Below are 15,308 nucleotides of genomic sequence, written 5' to 3' on the forward strand. Positions count from 1 at the left end.
CGGGCCTGCCTCGAACCCGGCCGGGGGCAGGTCCGTCCGATTCGCCACGCATTCTTGCGGGCTTGGTCACCCGCTCCCGCCCGCCCCCGGGAGCCGCATAGTTTTCCCAGTGCGTGTCCGTCCCGTTCATTCATTCACAAAGGCTGACACACAGGACGTGAGGCATGCGGGTGGCGAAGGGGCGTGCGTGCATGCGTGCGTGCGTGCGTGCCAGCGGGCGGGCGGGCGGGCGCGGGGCGCTCGGAGCTGTGTCCTCGCCGAGCTGGGCTGGCTGCTGGCGTGAGTCAGGGTGGGAGTGTGCGCTGAAGGAGCAGCCTCCGGAGAGCCCACCCGGCCCCTGTCTTGGGGGGCCAAGACTTCCTTGGGCTCCCGGACCCTGGTGGCATCACACCCGAGGCAGCCGAGCGGACACCCAACGCGAAGGAAAAGCGCCTTTGCGTTACGGGGAGAGTCGAGAGCTGGGACCAGCACCACTAATGTGACCCCCATCGAGACCCCTAGTAACAGAACCCCCAGCTGGAACCCTAGTACCCTAGTGAGAGTGGAGAGCTGGGACCAGCACCAGTAATGTGACCCCCATCGAGACCCCTAGTAACAGAACCCCCAGCTGGAACCCTAGTACCCTAGTGAGGGTCAAGAGCTGGGACCAGCACCACTAATGTGACCCCCATCGAGACCCCTAGTAACAGAACCCCCAGCTGGAACCCTAGTACCCTAGTGAGAGTGGAGAGCTGGGACCAGCACCACTAATGTGACCCCCATCGAGACCCCTAGTAACAGAACCCCCAGCTGGAACCCTAGTACCCTAGTAACAAGACCCCCATCAAGAGCGCTAGCAATTGGACCCCTGTCTAGAACCCTAGTTTGGGAACCCCCTCAAGAACCCAGACCCCATCGAGAGCCCTAGTTATGGGACCCCCCCCAACTAGATCCCTTGTAACAGATCTGCTATCCAGAACCCTAGTAACGAGACCCCCATCAAGAGCCCCATTATGGGACTTTTATCTAGAACCCTAGAAACAGGACCCCCATCAAGACCTGTTACTAGTAATGTGATCCTAGTAATGTGACAGGGCCCCCAACTACAACCCTAGTAACAAGACCCCCCCATCAACCCTATTAACGGTACGCCTGGCTAGAACCCCAGAAATGGGACTCCTATCCAGAACCCTATTTATGGGAACCCCATCGAGAATCCTAGTAAAAGGACCCTTATCCAGAACCCTAGTTCTTGTGGACTTCCATGAGCTTCCAGCTAACCCACAGCTCTGCGTAGGTGGGAATTTTATTTGCTTTTCTAATTTTTCTGTTCCTCAGATTAAGTCACCATTTGCCAGAATTTGGAGAAAGAAGAACCTTTTCCCAAACTGTGATAGAGGGGCTGAAGCAATGGCACAGTAGGTAGGGCGTTTGCCTTGCACGCGGCCCACCGGGGTTCGATTCCCAGCATCCCATATGTTCCCCCGAGCACCGCCAGGAGTGATTCCTGAGTGCAAAGCCAGGAGTAACCCCTGAGCATCGCCAGGTGTGACCCAAAAAAGCCAAAGGAAAAAAAAATACCAAACTGTGATAGATACAACTGATAGTCCTGCCAACAACACCCACCCCCCCCAAAAAAAAGAAAACCGTAGGTGTGAATTTTTGGCATCTATCATTCCAAGGCCATGAGCAACACAATTTGGGAATTCCAGCCTCTGGATCCCGGTTTGATATATGGTTGATATATGGGCTATTGCTCAAGGGCAAAGTGATTCCAATGCACTAGTCAAGCAGAAGAGCGGCGAAAATGCCAACACACACACACACTACACACACACACACACACACACACACACACACACACACACTTGGACAGCAAGAGCCTGGATTGAGCCTTATCTTTGATGAAAAGATTAAGTACACATCTTTCTGAACAACCTCAGAGGAAGCTATTTTTAAAACTGTTTCCTGATTTCTAAGCATAGGTTGGCCTCCGTCCCCTAGCCTGTAACTGGAGCCCTAGGTCTCAGCTAAGTTTTCACACACCTGTTCAACTCTCTTCTACCCCGAGTTGTATTCTCCTGGAAGCCCTTGGAACTTGTGGGTTAGCCACTACAAATCAGGGAAGGGTGCAGAAACAGATGCTAAATCTCAGACTCCTGGTTCAAACTTCTGACGCCCCCAGCCTCCCTCCCGCCTCCAGCGATTCAAAGATCTGATCCGAGGAAAATATTTGTACGCGAGAAGCCTACATTTTTTTTTTTTGAAGTACAAAAGCCTTGCGATCCAGCTGTGTTTAAAAGGTATGAGAAAACAATGTTGGCCTCCAGATGACAAGAACAGACACTTCTGAGCCTGGGAAAAGCTGGGGGAAACAGCTGATGAATGAATGGTACATTGACACCGGCAAGTGAGCAGCAAGGAATAAAAAAAAAAAAGCTACAACAAGCCTGCCTTCCCCACTCTGAATATATCAGCCATCCAAAGTGAGAAAACAAAAATCAAGCGTCGCTTTGGGGGAATTTTGCGCTATTGATGTTTGTCTTAAGAAAATGCTGGTATTTTTTTCCTCCAAGTGTGAGCCTGTCTCTATTTTCAAACACAGCTTCTTCAGAACAAGTCCTTTCCCTTCCCTCCAGTCTGTTCCGCAGCTTTCTTCCCAGGCTAGCCTAAACACTGCTGCTCCCAGCCCTCCAAATTAGACTTGAAAAGAACCCGCTGGCTTCCAGTGTAAACACTTTCCACAGCAGTGATGTGGGTCCCTTCCACCTCTCCACAAGGACAACCCCGCTGGTCATTGGTTGTTATTTAAACCCAGTCACTGTATCACTGTATCATCGCTGTCATCCCGTTGTTCGTCGATTTATTCGAGCAGGCGCCAGTAACGTCTCTATTCCTCCTAGCCCTGAGATTTTTGCAGTCTCTCCTTACATTTTTTCATCTTTTCCCAACGATTTGGAGGCCAGGGGAATGAGACTATTGTCGTTACTGGTTTTGGCATATCGAATACACCACAGGGAGCTTGCCAGGCTCTGCTCGTGGGGGGCGGGATACTCTTGGTAGCTTGCCGAGCTCTCCAACAGGCATACATTTATATGTTTCACTCTATGATCTGTTGCCTACTGTCTAAACCCCATCAAATATGGTGCAGTCACTATGGAAAATGGCTAAGAAGTGTCCTATAATGTGTCGTGCGCCCACGCAGTCCAGAAAGCAGCCTGGAGTGCGGTAGCGGTTGGGTAGTGGAGGTCGGCTGCAGGGGCTATGGCCCTTTGGGTGAGGAGGGCCCAACTCTGGGGTACCCAGAGTGAAAACAGCCAGGCGCAGAATCCAGTGGTATGGTTGTGGGGGCCTCATTTTTATACTCCCGTCTGGGAGGAGTAACCGAGAGTTCTGGAGGGTGGCCGATGAGGAAATTATCTAGTGCTGGCAGGGTGTGGCTTTTGGGAGCCTGGAGCACAGAGGCTCACAATGTCGGACTCTCAAGGAAGGGTTGGAGACAGAGCTGACGGCTGCCACAGACCTCTAAGCCAGTTACCTCTCCAGGAGGCCGAGGGTGACTATTGACGTTATCCAAAGTGATCCGTCTACACTCGAATCTGGTTCAAATGTCCCTGCAGACAAGGAACCTTACTAGGGTCAAGTTGTGTTTACGTATTTGGGATATTATTAATTTAACCAAGCATCACATGTGGTGAAGCAAATCAGTTCTGGTAGATGCCATTTTTGTTTTAAGGCACCAGCAGCGTTTTCTCCATGTGGTCACAGACTTCAGCTGACATTTTGATCTGACCCTACCTAGAAAAACAAGAGCGTGGCCAAAGCTTGACATGCGTTATTGAGCAGAGGCTTCAGAAAAGAATGTCTTAAAAAAGATGAACACCCCCTCTGGTTTTCACTCTGCCCCCAACCTTTCTTATCCAAAGGATCAGTAAGTTTGATAGGTTCTGGGATTAAAAAGAAACTTCAAAATATCAGCTTCTCTGCCCTGAGGTGACTCTGACCACCTCAGGACAGATAAAAGTCCTGTTTTCCGGCATCCATGTCACCCACATTCATTCCTGACTCAGTTTCCCCACCGCCAGTCTAGCCTTACCTTCTATCCCACGTTGTTCCAAAATGTCACCTGACATTTAAGGCGCTCCAGAAACATCAGTCAGGGGAATACTTCTTAGTTTGTGTTGCAGTTGGCAGATTAGGAGTACCAGAGATAAAAAGAAAATCCTATCCTCGGTGCCACCCCCTGGCCCTCTGCCACAATGTAGTGCTCGGGTCTGACTATGCGGTATTGCCCATGCCCAGCGGTGCACTGGACATCAAATTCAGGATCTCTGCATGCAAGGTATGCGCACCAGCCCCTCAAGCCATCTTCCCGTCCACACTGAGTTCTCAAGGTCAGCACTCCCATGGACGCTCCAGTGCTTGGGGACCACCAGGCTATGCCTGGCAGTGCTTGGGGACAGATATCAGAATCTCCACACTTAGGCATGGCGTCGACCAGTGGAGTTATCTCCCCAGCCCCCTGAGACTTCCACTGGAGCAAAAACATGTCCGTAAGGATCAGAAAAAAGGCTATCGGAATTAGAGGGGCGGGGGTGAAGTATGGTTTTAGACATTTATAAACTTGAGAAAACATCGATGTTGAAACATTGATGCTGGAGTTCACTCAAACACGTAAAATCAGCAGAATACAGAACCATTCTCTTTGATGTATCTTCCCTCTCAGCACCAATGCCAACTTCAACTGAAACCAAAAAAAAAAGAGTCTCAAGGGGCTGGAGAGATATCACATGGGGCAGGACCTTTGCCTTGCATGCAGCCAATCCGGGCTCCATCCCTGGCACATATGCGTTCCCTCCTGCAATGCCCATAATGAATCCTAAGCACAGAGCCAGGAGTAAGCCTTGAGCACTGCCAGGTGTAGCAGAAAGAGAAGAAGAAAAAGAGAGGGAGGGAGGGAGGGAGGGAGGGAGGGAGGGAGGGAGGGTTGGGAGGGAAGGAGGAAGGAAGGAAGGAAGGAAGGAAGGAAGGAAGGAAGGAAGGAAGGACGGTTGGGAGGGAAGGAAGGAAGGAAGAAAGGAAGGAAGGAAGGAAGGAAGGAAGGAAGGAAGGAAGGAAGGAAGGAGAAGAAGAGAGGAAGGGAGGGAGGGAGGGTTGGGAGGGAAGGAAGGAAGGAAGGAAGGAAGGAAGGAAGGAAGGAAGGAAGGAAGGAAGGAAGGAAGGAAGGAAGGACGGACGGTTGGGAGGGAAGGAAGGACGGTTGGGAGGGAAGGAAGGACGGTTGGGAGGAAGGAAGGAAGGAAGGAAGGAAGGAAGGAAGGAAGGAAGGAAGGAAGGACGGTTGGGAGGGAAGGAAGGAAGGAAGGAAGGAAGGAAGGAAGGAAGGAAGGAAGGAGAAGAAGAGAGGAAGGGAGGGAGGGAGGGTTGGGAGGGAAGGAAGGAAGAAAGGAAGGAAGGAAGGAAGGAAGGAAGGAAGGAAGGAAGGAAGGAAGGAAGGAAGGAAGGAAGGAGAAGAAGAGAGGAAGGGAGGGAGGTAGGAAGGAAGGAAAGAAGGAATTTCCGGGTGGAAAGGAGGAAGTTTTCTAGAAGTGTACTGAGCAATGGTGCAAATTTTTTAAATCTTGAACGTCAATAAGCCCAAAAGCACGCCTGTATTTTGAGCTGCAGCCTGCTTTTTAGAGATAGGTGTAAAAACATTCAGACCGCTAACGGCTCCAGAACAAGGTTCTGACTCACAGATGTTGATTTACTGGTTTAAATGTAAGATTAAGAACAAAAACAACAAAAAAAAAACCCTGCTACGTGAACACCCACCTGCCCGAGTTGCGTTTGTGGTTGTTTTTCTGTGAGAAAAGGCCAAGGCCTCTGTCACACACAGAAGCGCCTCCACGCCTTCTCTGGAGAGCTGGCGGTTTCTCTGGGTAAGTTGAGGCCGTGAAAACCATGCAGGGGGAGAAACAGGTCCGGGGCCTCAATGAGGAACACCCTCCCTGCCTCCGAACCCACTCTCAAGAGGGGCTTCAATGAGGAGTGCAAGGAGGATGAAGAGTTCCCTTCATTCCAGCCCAGGCCCAGAAGCCCAAGGGGTTCCTTCAAGGCCCACACAGGGGGTTCAGCCCCGAACAGTGGCTGCCAATGGCCCTGTGACCCCACCCAGGTCACTTAACCTCTAAGTGTCACAACCTCCAGGCTCTTGCAAAAAACAGTCACCTCTGGCTGCTGCTCAGGGGCTCATTAGCTCTGGGGAGAAGGTACAATAAACAATGAACCATTAGAGGAGACGCCTGCCCTAGCTGGGAGCAGGGAGGAGCAGGGGAGGAGGAGGCCTGGCACTGGCGGGGTCCCCTGTGCCTCCAAGCGTGCTCAGGCTATCCCAAAGAGTGAGCGTGTGGACTCGGGCAGACACAGTTCTTTTTTTTTTTTGCTTTTTTTGGGGGGTCACACCTGGAGATGCACAGGGGTTACTCCTGGCTCTGCACTCAGGAGTTACTCCTGGCGGTGCTCAGGGGACCATATGGGATGCTGGGAATCGAACCCAGGTAGGCCGCGTGCAAGGCAAATGCCCTACCCGCTGTGCTATCTCTCCAGCCCCCAGACACAGTTCTAAGTTCAGCTCTCCCGGCCCACCAGTTCCCAGCCCACCAGCTCCAGTCCCCCCTCTGCCCTGGAAGACTGGGGCAAGTTGGGGTCGGGGGGTCTTTATCTTCTCCCCACATGGACTCTGCTCTGTGTGAAGGATTTTTTCCCCCATCTCCACCAGGTGCTCAACTTCCTGTTTCAAGTAGAGACGATAATAACTCTGGAGATGGTTTGGAGGCTGAAACTAGACCACCCCCGTAGCCAGGACAAGAAGGCGTTCCACTAACATGCCATCCTTGTTCTTGCCATTAGGTTCCAGAGAAGGCAGAATGTTCGAGAGCGCGTGGCTCATCCTGTCTCCGTGCTCATCCCCCTGGGCAGAGAAGCTACCCTCAGAGCTACGTGAATCTGCAGGCGCTGAGGTTGGGGCCGTGACCACCTTCAACCTCTCCCGGAGAGATTCCAGCACGACCTCCCTAGGAGAGAACAGGGCTGATTTGTCTGTGCTTAACGGGGTCTTGGAAAGGGAAGAATTCACATTCAGAAGGAAGAGCCCTTTTACTGTGAACTGTGGGGGACCAGCCTCGGCATTCCAGCTTATGCTGGAAGGAATGACTGTGGAAGGAAAAAAGAAGGAAGTAAACGTGGGCGGCTGAGTGCAACTCTCCTGTTTCCCAGAGAAAGAAAATGAGTCTCCAGGGGCTGGAACGATAGCACAGCAGGTAGGGCGCTTGCCTTGCACGTTGCCAACCCAGGTTCGATTCCCAGCATCCCATATGGGCCCTGAGCACTGCCAGGAGTAATTCCTGAGTGCAGAGCCAGAAGTAACCCCTGTGTATCACTGGGTGTGACCCAAAAAGCAAAAAAAAAATGAGTCTGAGAGAAGGGGTCTTTCTGGTGGGGCTCAAGGAGAAACATGTCAATCTTCCACTAAGTCATCCCCTGGGGGTTAGACTTCCACTGCACTGACTTGCTATTCAGCTCAGTCGGTGCCTGAGCACCTTTATTTCCTTGGTCCCTGAAACAAGGTCCCCGGAAATAAGAGAAATGACCAGCCTCAATTTCTAGACCTCGAACGCTCTGCCCGCCCTGGGAGGATGCCCTGATTTGGAGACCGCATCCTCGTTTCCGTGGGAGAGCTCTTGGTATGGGGTGGAGGGAGAAACGGGGGTCCATGCTGGCTCTGTTGCTGTCTGCAGTTTCTTCCGACTGTAATTAGGAGCCATCTGCATCTGCAGCCCCAACAATGTGGGACGGATTGGCCTCTTCCACAGACCAAACGGCCGTTTCCAATCCACCAGTTTAGACATCACGTACTCACATCATGCAGCCACTCAGACCCTGCCCGCCCAGAGTCAGCGGCAGAGGCGGCACTGCCAATCAAGGCCCCCTCACAGGAGTCCTTCGCGCCCTCCGTCTGCTTACTCCTGCAGACTGAGTATGTTTCCTGGGGTGGCCGCGCTTTTCTGGTTCTGGACAATACAGCATGCAGCTACCCTGTGAAACTTTAGGCTTGGTGCGATTGGGGTTGCAGCTTAAGTCTTCCTAAATCGGCCTCTGGTGGAGAATGGGGGGTTGGTGGCATCGGGTTAGATGGCAGGAGAGCTAACACCTCTCACTAATATGGTCTCAGCAGAAAACCAAGCTCCCCCAAAGGAACTGGGAGTTCCTCAGAGCAGGGTCCAGGCACCCACATCCCACAGCTGCAGGGGGGGCCTCCTGAGCTGTAAGACTCAAGCTGCCCTCAATTGTACCCGGCTTTTCTCTTGGGTTACAAAGACAAAGCCAGACTCCAAAACAGATGCGCCCGCGATTGTGGTCTGAATCTCAAATGAAGATGATTTCGTTATGGCATCCTCAAGACTTGCCCTCGCCACCCTAGACGCAGTGAAGGAACTGAGACGAGATGGAGAATTCATCCATCTTGTCCTTTAGTCTTTGGTTTTGTTTGGGGGCCACACCCAGTGGTGTTTGGAGGCTGCTACTGGCTCTGGGCAGGGGAACCAGACGGTGCCAGGAATTGGAACCAAGACCAGCCTCAAATGAGGCAAGGACCTTAATGCCCCTGCTAATCCTGTTCTTAACGCTGGAAGCCAGTGAGAGAAGCAGCAAGCACTGGGAGAAGTAGACTGGCAGGAAAGGGCAAAAGAAAAGTCCTCCTGGGAGAAGAAGAATGGAAGGATAACTTGGGGTGAGGGTGCATGTAGAGGTAGAGCCATAATCATTCCAGGTTCTTGTCATTCCAACATCAAAATCTGCAAGACTTGGCCACAAATCCAATACCTTACGGGCATCAATTTAATCACCGTACACAGTCAACATCTATGAAAGAACGTTTGCACCAACCAATGGGAGGGTTGATGTCCTTCAGACTGGAGGGATGTAAGGATTCTGAGCGGAATCCAGCTGGGAGGTTCTGGAAGGTCAGGAGGTCATAGACAAAATAAGAGAAGATCAAGTTAAAAAAAAATCAACCCGGGCATAGCGGGTATTTGTCATCGTGGCCCCTTTATGAATATTTGCTATATGCAAAGAATTTCTCTCCCATATCTCTCCAAAGTGGTCCTTTGTGCCTTCTTAGCCTGGAACACACCAGGTCTATTTAGACACTCACCACCGACACTGTCTAATGGCTGTGGCCAGTGGCCAGTGTTGCCACAGCCTCCTGGAGTCAGTTCAAACAGGAGCTCCCTGACTGATAGTGAATGAAGAGACTTTCTGAATTCCCAACGGGGCTCTTTCACACAGAGATCGGTGTCGTATCATTTATTGATTTGTTTTATTTGGGGGCCAATGTGATGCTCAAAGTCACTTGAAGTTTAATACTAAAATCTTAGTTAAGTGACTCTTCTCTGGGGAAGATTTTATGAAAAGTATTTCTGCTTTCTTCTGTCCCAGCCTCTTGGCCCCTATAGGAAAATGGTGCCAAACATCGCCATCTTCATTTCACTTCTCATCCGAGTACATATGGGGACAGTTGTTGGTTAAAATAGAAGAGGGGAAAAGGCATTTGGTTCACCACAAGGCAAGCCAGCTGTTTGGTTGTCAGTCTGAACACCCACAAAGCATGCCGTTCTGAGATTCTGATTCTGATTCAGGCGTTTCTGGGTTTTAAGCCACTCTCATTCCCTGGCCTTCTGTGAAATCAGGTGCCCTATCACTAAATTCTCTCTTAGAGGAGCGGGTGTGGAAATGAACCCCAGTGTACCCACATTTATGGGGATGGTAGACTTCTAGAGTGCTTTTTTTTTACATTTTTCTTAAATTTATTTTTTAAAGCATCGCAAAGCTGTTCATGATTGGATTTCATACAGTATTCCAACACCCATCCCTCCACCAGTATAAATTTCCCAGCACCAGTGTCCCCAGGTTCCCTTCCTTCATCCGCACCCCCCCACACCCCCTGCCTGCCTCTATGGCAGGCACTTTTCTTCTCCTTCCCTCTCTCTCCCTCTCTCTGTCTCTCTCTCCCTCTCTCTGTCTCTCTCCTTTTGGGCATTGTGGTTTGCAATATTGGTACTTAAATGTTATCAAGAATATCCCTTACCTGCTTTTAACCCTCAGATCTTGTCCAGTATGATCATTCCCAGTTATTATTGTCATAGTAGTCTCTTCTCTATCATACCTACCCTCAGCCCCTCATTCACTTGTGGTTAGTTCCAACCATTGACCAGTCCCTTCCTAACCCCTGCTTACCCTGCTTACCCCTGGTCATGGACACTAGTCTTCTAATATATATATATATATATATATATATATATATATATCTCACAAATGAATGTGGTCATTCTATATCTGTCCCTCTCGTTCTGAATCAAGATTTCTAGGGTGCTTATCTAACACCCCTCCCACACACACATACACAGACACACACAACCTCCTCTAATGAATGGTCAGGACTCCAGACACATCAACGTTTTGGGGGAAATCCTTTGCTGGAAAGGAGGCATGCCCATGGGTTGAACGGAGCTGATAAGGGGCAAGGTGGAGGATACCAGCTCACAGGGAGCACTTTGCAGCTACCTGACTTGATGGCCAACTGGATGGTGGCAGGCACTTAATTAGCTTTAATCACTGATAAGTACTAAGGTGAGATAGAGGTGTTGCAAGGGAGACATGGGCTGTTCTTAAACCACTGAAAGCAAGGCAGTAATGGGTTGGTGAAGGCCCATCACTGCCTCTAATCTGTGTTGTGTCTAACACCCACACCTTATTCCTCAGACCTTCTTCCAGACCTAGATCCATAAAGCTGATGCAAAAAAATACAGTAGTAGCTGATGCAAAAAATGTATCCCAATGAGAACACCAGACAAGCCAGTAGGCACAACCTTCTCTGGAGCAATCCTGTGGTCAAAAATCTCAAAAATCTCTTTGGGAGGCCAGAGCAATAGTACAGCGGGTAGGGTGTTTGCCTTGCATGCGATCAACCTGGGTTCAATCCCCAGCATCCCATATGGTCCCCCAAGCACCGCCAGGAGTAATTCCTGAGTACAGGGCCAGGAGTAACCCTGGAGCATGACTGGGTGAGACCCAAAAAGCCAAAAATAAAAAATAAAATGTCTTTGGAATGGAGCAGGACAATGGCCATGTGATGCTGAGATTGAAGCAAGGACTCCCACATGTGTTCCAACCCTTTGAGTTATTGTCTCACTCAGGTTTTGTCTTTTAAAAACATTTTGGGCCACACCCAGCTCTCTTCAGGGTTCAGGGGACAGTCTGTGATTCTGGGGGTCGAATCTGGGCTGCCCACATGCAGGCAAATGTCTCCACACTGTATTGGGTCTCAAGTTTCTCTTCCCTAGAGCACAGCCCGGCATGGAGCACCTCCCCCTGGGGTGAGCAGGCCTGCCCCGCCTTTGCCTGAACTAACTGTAGGAGTAAAGGAGCGAGGTGCTGACGCTTGGTAAATTCCTGGGTTGCTTCCAACCCTCATTTTCAACATTTTCAGTTTTGATCGACGTGGTACCCTAGAGAATCGGGGCCAATACCCAGGCAGAACCAGAGACCCTCCGAGCCAGGCTGGAGAGTCGAGTGCTCACTCATTTTTAGTGTTCTCTGAGCACCCACGATGAACGTGGGGCGAAGCCCACGTTGAGAAACACTCTCAGGACGACTGTCTCAGCTTCACTGGGGCTGCGGCTGGCACTGTGTTCTCTGCCCCCGAGGGGCCCCACAGAGCTGAGGCCTGTCACCCAGAAACTCTGTCCTGAAGAGGAAGTCATGGTGGGGGGACAGCCCCGGCTCCCCTCTCTGGTGGGCTGCTCGACCATGAAACCCTTTCTTGCTCTCTGCAAGGAGGAGAGATGCCAACCCCAACAAAGATCATGTGTGCTAGGGGTGAGAGGAGGCACAGTGTCCTGGGCCAGGAAATGTGTTTTGTGGGTGAATAAAGGCACGTGTTTCCTCGCCTTGAAAGACTCCAGCAAGAAGAGCCTTGAGTGGGACCCTGGGGAGGGCAGGGCAGGGCAGGGTTGGGTGAGTGTGCCATGCAGGGACACTGACACTCAGCCCTCTGGTGGCATGTTCCCTGGGCTGAACCCCTTCTAGGTATGGCAAATGCTCCATCATATGCACATGTAAATCCTGTGTTCCGACATCACAGGATCCCCATATCACAGACAGTCCCCTGAGCGCAAAAGGTGGCTAGACTCCCGAAGAAGGTGGGTTTTTCTTTCTGGGAATTGCAGAAATGACAGGCACTGTCATTTTTTTCAGTTTTCACTGTGATTTGTCAGTTTTTGGAGCACCCTTCATGCTCCAAAAAAAAAGCCCAGAGCACCCAGGCAGCTTAGAGCCAAGATTCTCTCTCTCTTTTTCTCTCTCTCTCAAGGACAACTTTTTTGTTTCAGTTACTTCACATTGCACTGGAGCATAGGAGGATGGAGACAACAACGAACGAATGTTCCTGCTTTCAAAGAGCCCTGACAAAGGTCTGCAGTCTGTCCTTCCTTTTCTTCCCTCCTTCCTTCCTTCCTTCCTTCCTTCCTTCTTTCTGTTTTTCCTTTTTTCCTTCTTTCCTTCCTTCCTCCCTCCCTTCCTTCCTTCCTTCTTTCTGTTTTTCCTTTTTTCCTTCTTTCCTTCCTCCCTTCCTTCCTTTCCCTTTTTAAAACCTTTTTGTTCTGGACCGTATCTATCGATGCTCAGTGCAGACCCCTGGCTCTGCTCTCAGGGGTCACTCAAGAGTGCAGATGAGGGTCCCGTTACTAGGGACTATATGGGGTGCTGGGAGTCAAATCTGGGTTGACCATGTACAAGGCAAGCATACTCCAGCTCCAGGCTTACAGTTCTTACCCACTGAGCCTTCTGACTTTGATTTCTTAACAATACCCAAAGTCCTTCAACTAAAAGGGCTTTTATGTAACATGAAATATTGTATATTCTATTCTATTATATTTTACTTTACTAAGTTACTGGGCTAGAGAGGTAGTACAGTGAGTAAGTCATTTGCCTTGCATGTGGCCAATTCTTGCTCAATCTCTGTCACTACATAGGGTCCCCTGAGCACTTTCAGGAGTCTGCCCTGAGCACTGCTGGGAGTGGTCCCAAAACCAAATTAAATAAATGAATTAATGAGTAGAAGAACTTAGTGGGATATAGCAGTTCAGAGCATAGGCTCTGACTGAAAAAAACACCAGGGCTGAAGAGATGGTTCTATCATCCGTCACTACTCAGTAGTTCTCGGGCTTTGTTTCCTTCATCTGTGGGATGGCACCCACACAGAGCTGAACAGAGAGGAAATGAGCGGTGTCAGGTACAGAGTGAGCACCCCCAACCCTTACCTAGTCCCATTAATGCAAAGACTCAGAGCTGCGACTTTGGATTTAGCGGGCATAATATTTAGTGTCATAGAACTTAACCAGATCATAGTCTCGCAAATAGTTCTCGCAAAGGGTTGAGGACATAATAGTAGCCCCCACTGTTGTATACCCTTCAAATCAAGACAAAACAGGGCCATAACCATAGTCCAGGGGCTAAGGCTCATGCCTTGCACATCACCATGCCCAGTTCAATCCACAGCATCATTTGGTCTCCTGAGCACACCCAGAAGGATGGCCCTTAAGGTCCCTAAGCACTACCGCAGTGGTCCAGGAAACCCCCAGCGCTGGAACAGCCCTGAATCCTGGGACCTACACACTGAACTGCTGACCAAGTTGACTGAGAATTTCCTAAAGGGCACCTGGGCTTCCTGAGCTCTGCTTGGGGGTTACGCTCCCCAAATCTAAAGACAAACTGAGGTCTGCTCGAGACCTTGCAGAAACCTGTTGTGGTCTGTCTTGGCTGAGAGGGAATGGATAACCATCGTGAATACGATGGTTGCTGAAGTTTTAAGTGTGCCTCCTGACACATAAGCAGCAAGAAGGAAAGGCATATTCCAGAGCCCCTAGGAGTCCTTCCAATATCGACTTCTCACTCTGAGTTGCAGGTTTGAAATGCAGCCAATGTTACAGCCTAAGTAAAAAGAAGATGCCCAGCTCCCTATGGGGCTCTCAAGCTGGACAGTCACTTGGCACAATCCTCTACGCTGTCCAGTGCAGAAGTAGGACCTGTAGCTTAAGGCATTCCCCACCCCACCTCTCAGTTGTACTTGATGGCATTCATTCTGCAGAAGGCATTGCTTGGTGTTACCTGACATTCTCCTTGGTTAACTCTTCATCGGATGGCCAAAAGTTTTCTAACCATGTGTCCTGCACTCCAAACCTCCAACCTTGGTGAGTTGCGCCACCCACGTGCATTTCCTTGCAGATCTTCACCCCAGCTAACACTCCTTCCAAGCTTGGGCTTGCCCCCTAAAACTGAGAGGGAGTGTTTCACTTGCTGGTGGAGCATGACTGGCCCCCAGAGTGCCCCGGGGCACCCTTTCTCCCCGATGCTGCTAGTGAAGGAGTGTCTGTGATGTCATTTGTATTCCAGCACTAGCGGGGCCTGGCGCCTGGCCACCAAGGCTGGCGGCGTGGAATACACCCGTCTGCTTGCTAGTTGCCCATTCCATTTGGCCAAGATTCATGACGGATCATTGAGAAAGTGGACTTAATTGGTTTTCGGGGCCGAGGGCGGGGGAGAGTTTAGTTAAGTCACCCCACCTCAGCTCCAAGTTGATGAAAGTGTAGCTTTGCCCTTTCCAACAACCGTGGCAGAGAAATGACGGGGAAATACCCTGACATGCACATGGCCGGGTCCTTTGGCTCTCTCTTTATTCCCCAGTGACTTTGAGGGGCTTTAGGCACGGATCCCGCATGCACAATGCTCGGCTTGTTCTCCTCTTCTCACAGGGCAGCCTTGAATAGCTCAGTCTAAAATTATAAGCTGGGGCAGCCCTAGGCTCCAAGAGATCACAGTCCCCATGCTGAGCCTGAACAAAGACCCTGCTTTTCCCCAACAATTAGCCCTGCAAAAAAGGACATCTATCTCCCTCCATTCAGACCACCACGTGCCTTCAAGTCGGCCCATTGTAAAGCTAATTAAATAACATGCCTCTCTCCCCATGGAGGTCTCCTGATTCTCTTTCCTCTGTCCTCACCCTCTGCAGAGCCCAGAGACAGACAAGCCTGCCCTCCCTCCCCCACTCTTCTCCGCCCCCTCCCACCCCTCAGCCATCTTTTAATAAAGAAGTCGTCTTAATCGACATTGTTGAGCTCCGTCCTGCCTCACATCCATCTGGAATGCAGACTTTCGTACTCCCAAATTTGAAGGTGTCAGTGAAAGGTGGATTATCTAGAACATAGAGACTCAAACAGAGCCACAGCTTAAGC

General features: G+C 50.5%; 1 protein-coding gene across 1 annotated transcript in view; it reads right to left on the bottom strand.

Annotated features, from left to right (window-relative positions):
- ETS1 (ETS proto-oncogene 1, transcription factor) overlaps positions 1-15,308 on the bottom strand; it is a 147,575-nt gene that overhangs the window by 67,971 nt on the left and 64,296 nt on the right. The window lies entirely within an intron of this gene.

Source organism: Sorex fumeus, unplaced genomic scaffold (genome assembly GCF_029834395.1).
Source record: "Sorex fumeus unplaced genomic scaffold, SorFum_2.1 ptg000169l, whole genome shotgun sequence".
In the NCBI taxonomy this organism is placed as follows: domain Eukaryota; kingdom Metazoa; phylum Chordata; class Mammalia; order Eulipotyphla; family Soricidae; genus Sorex; species Sorex fumeus.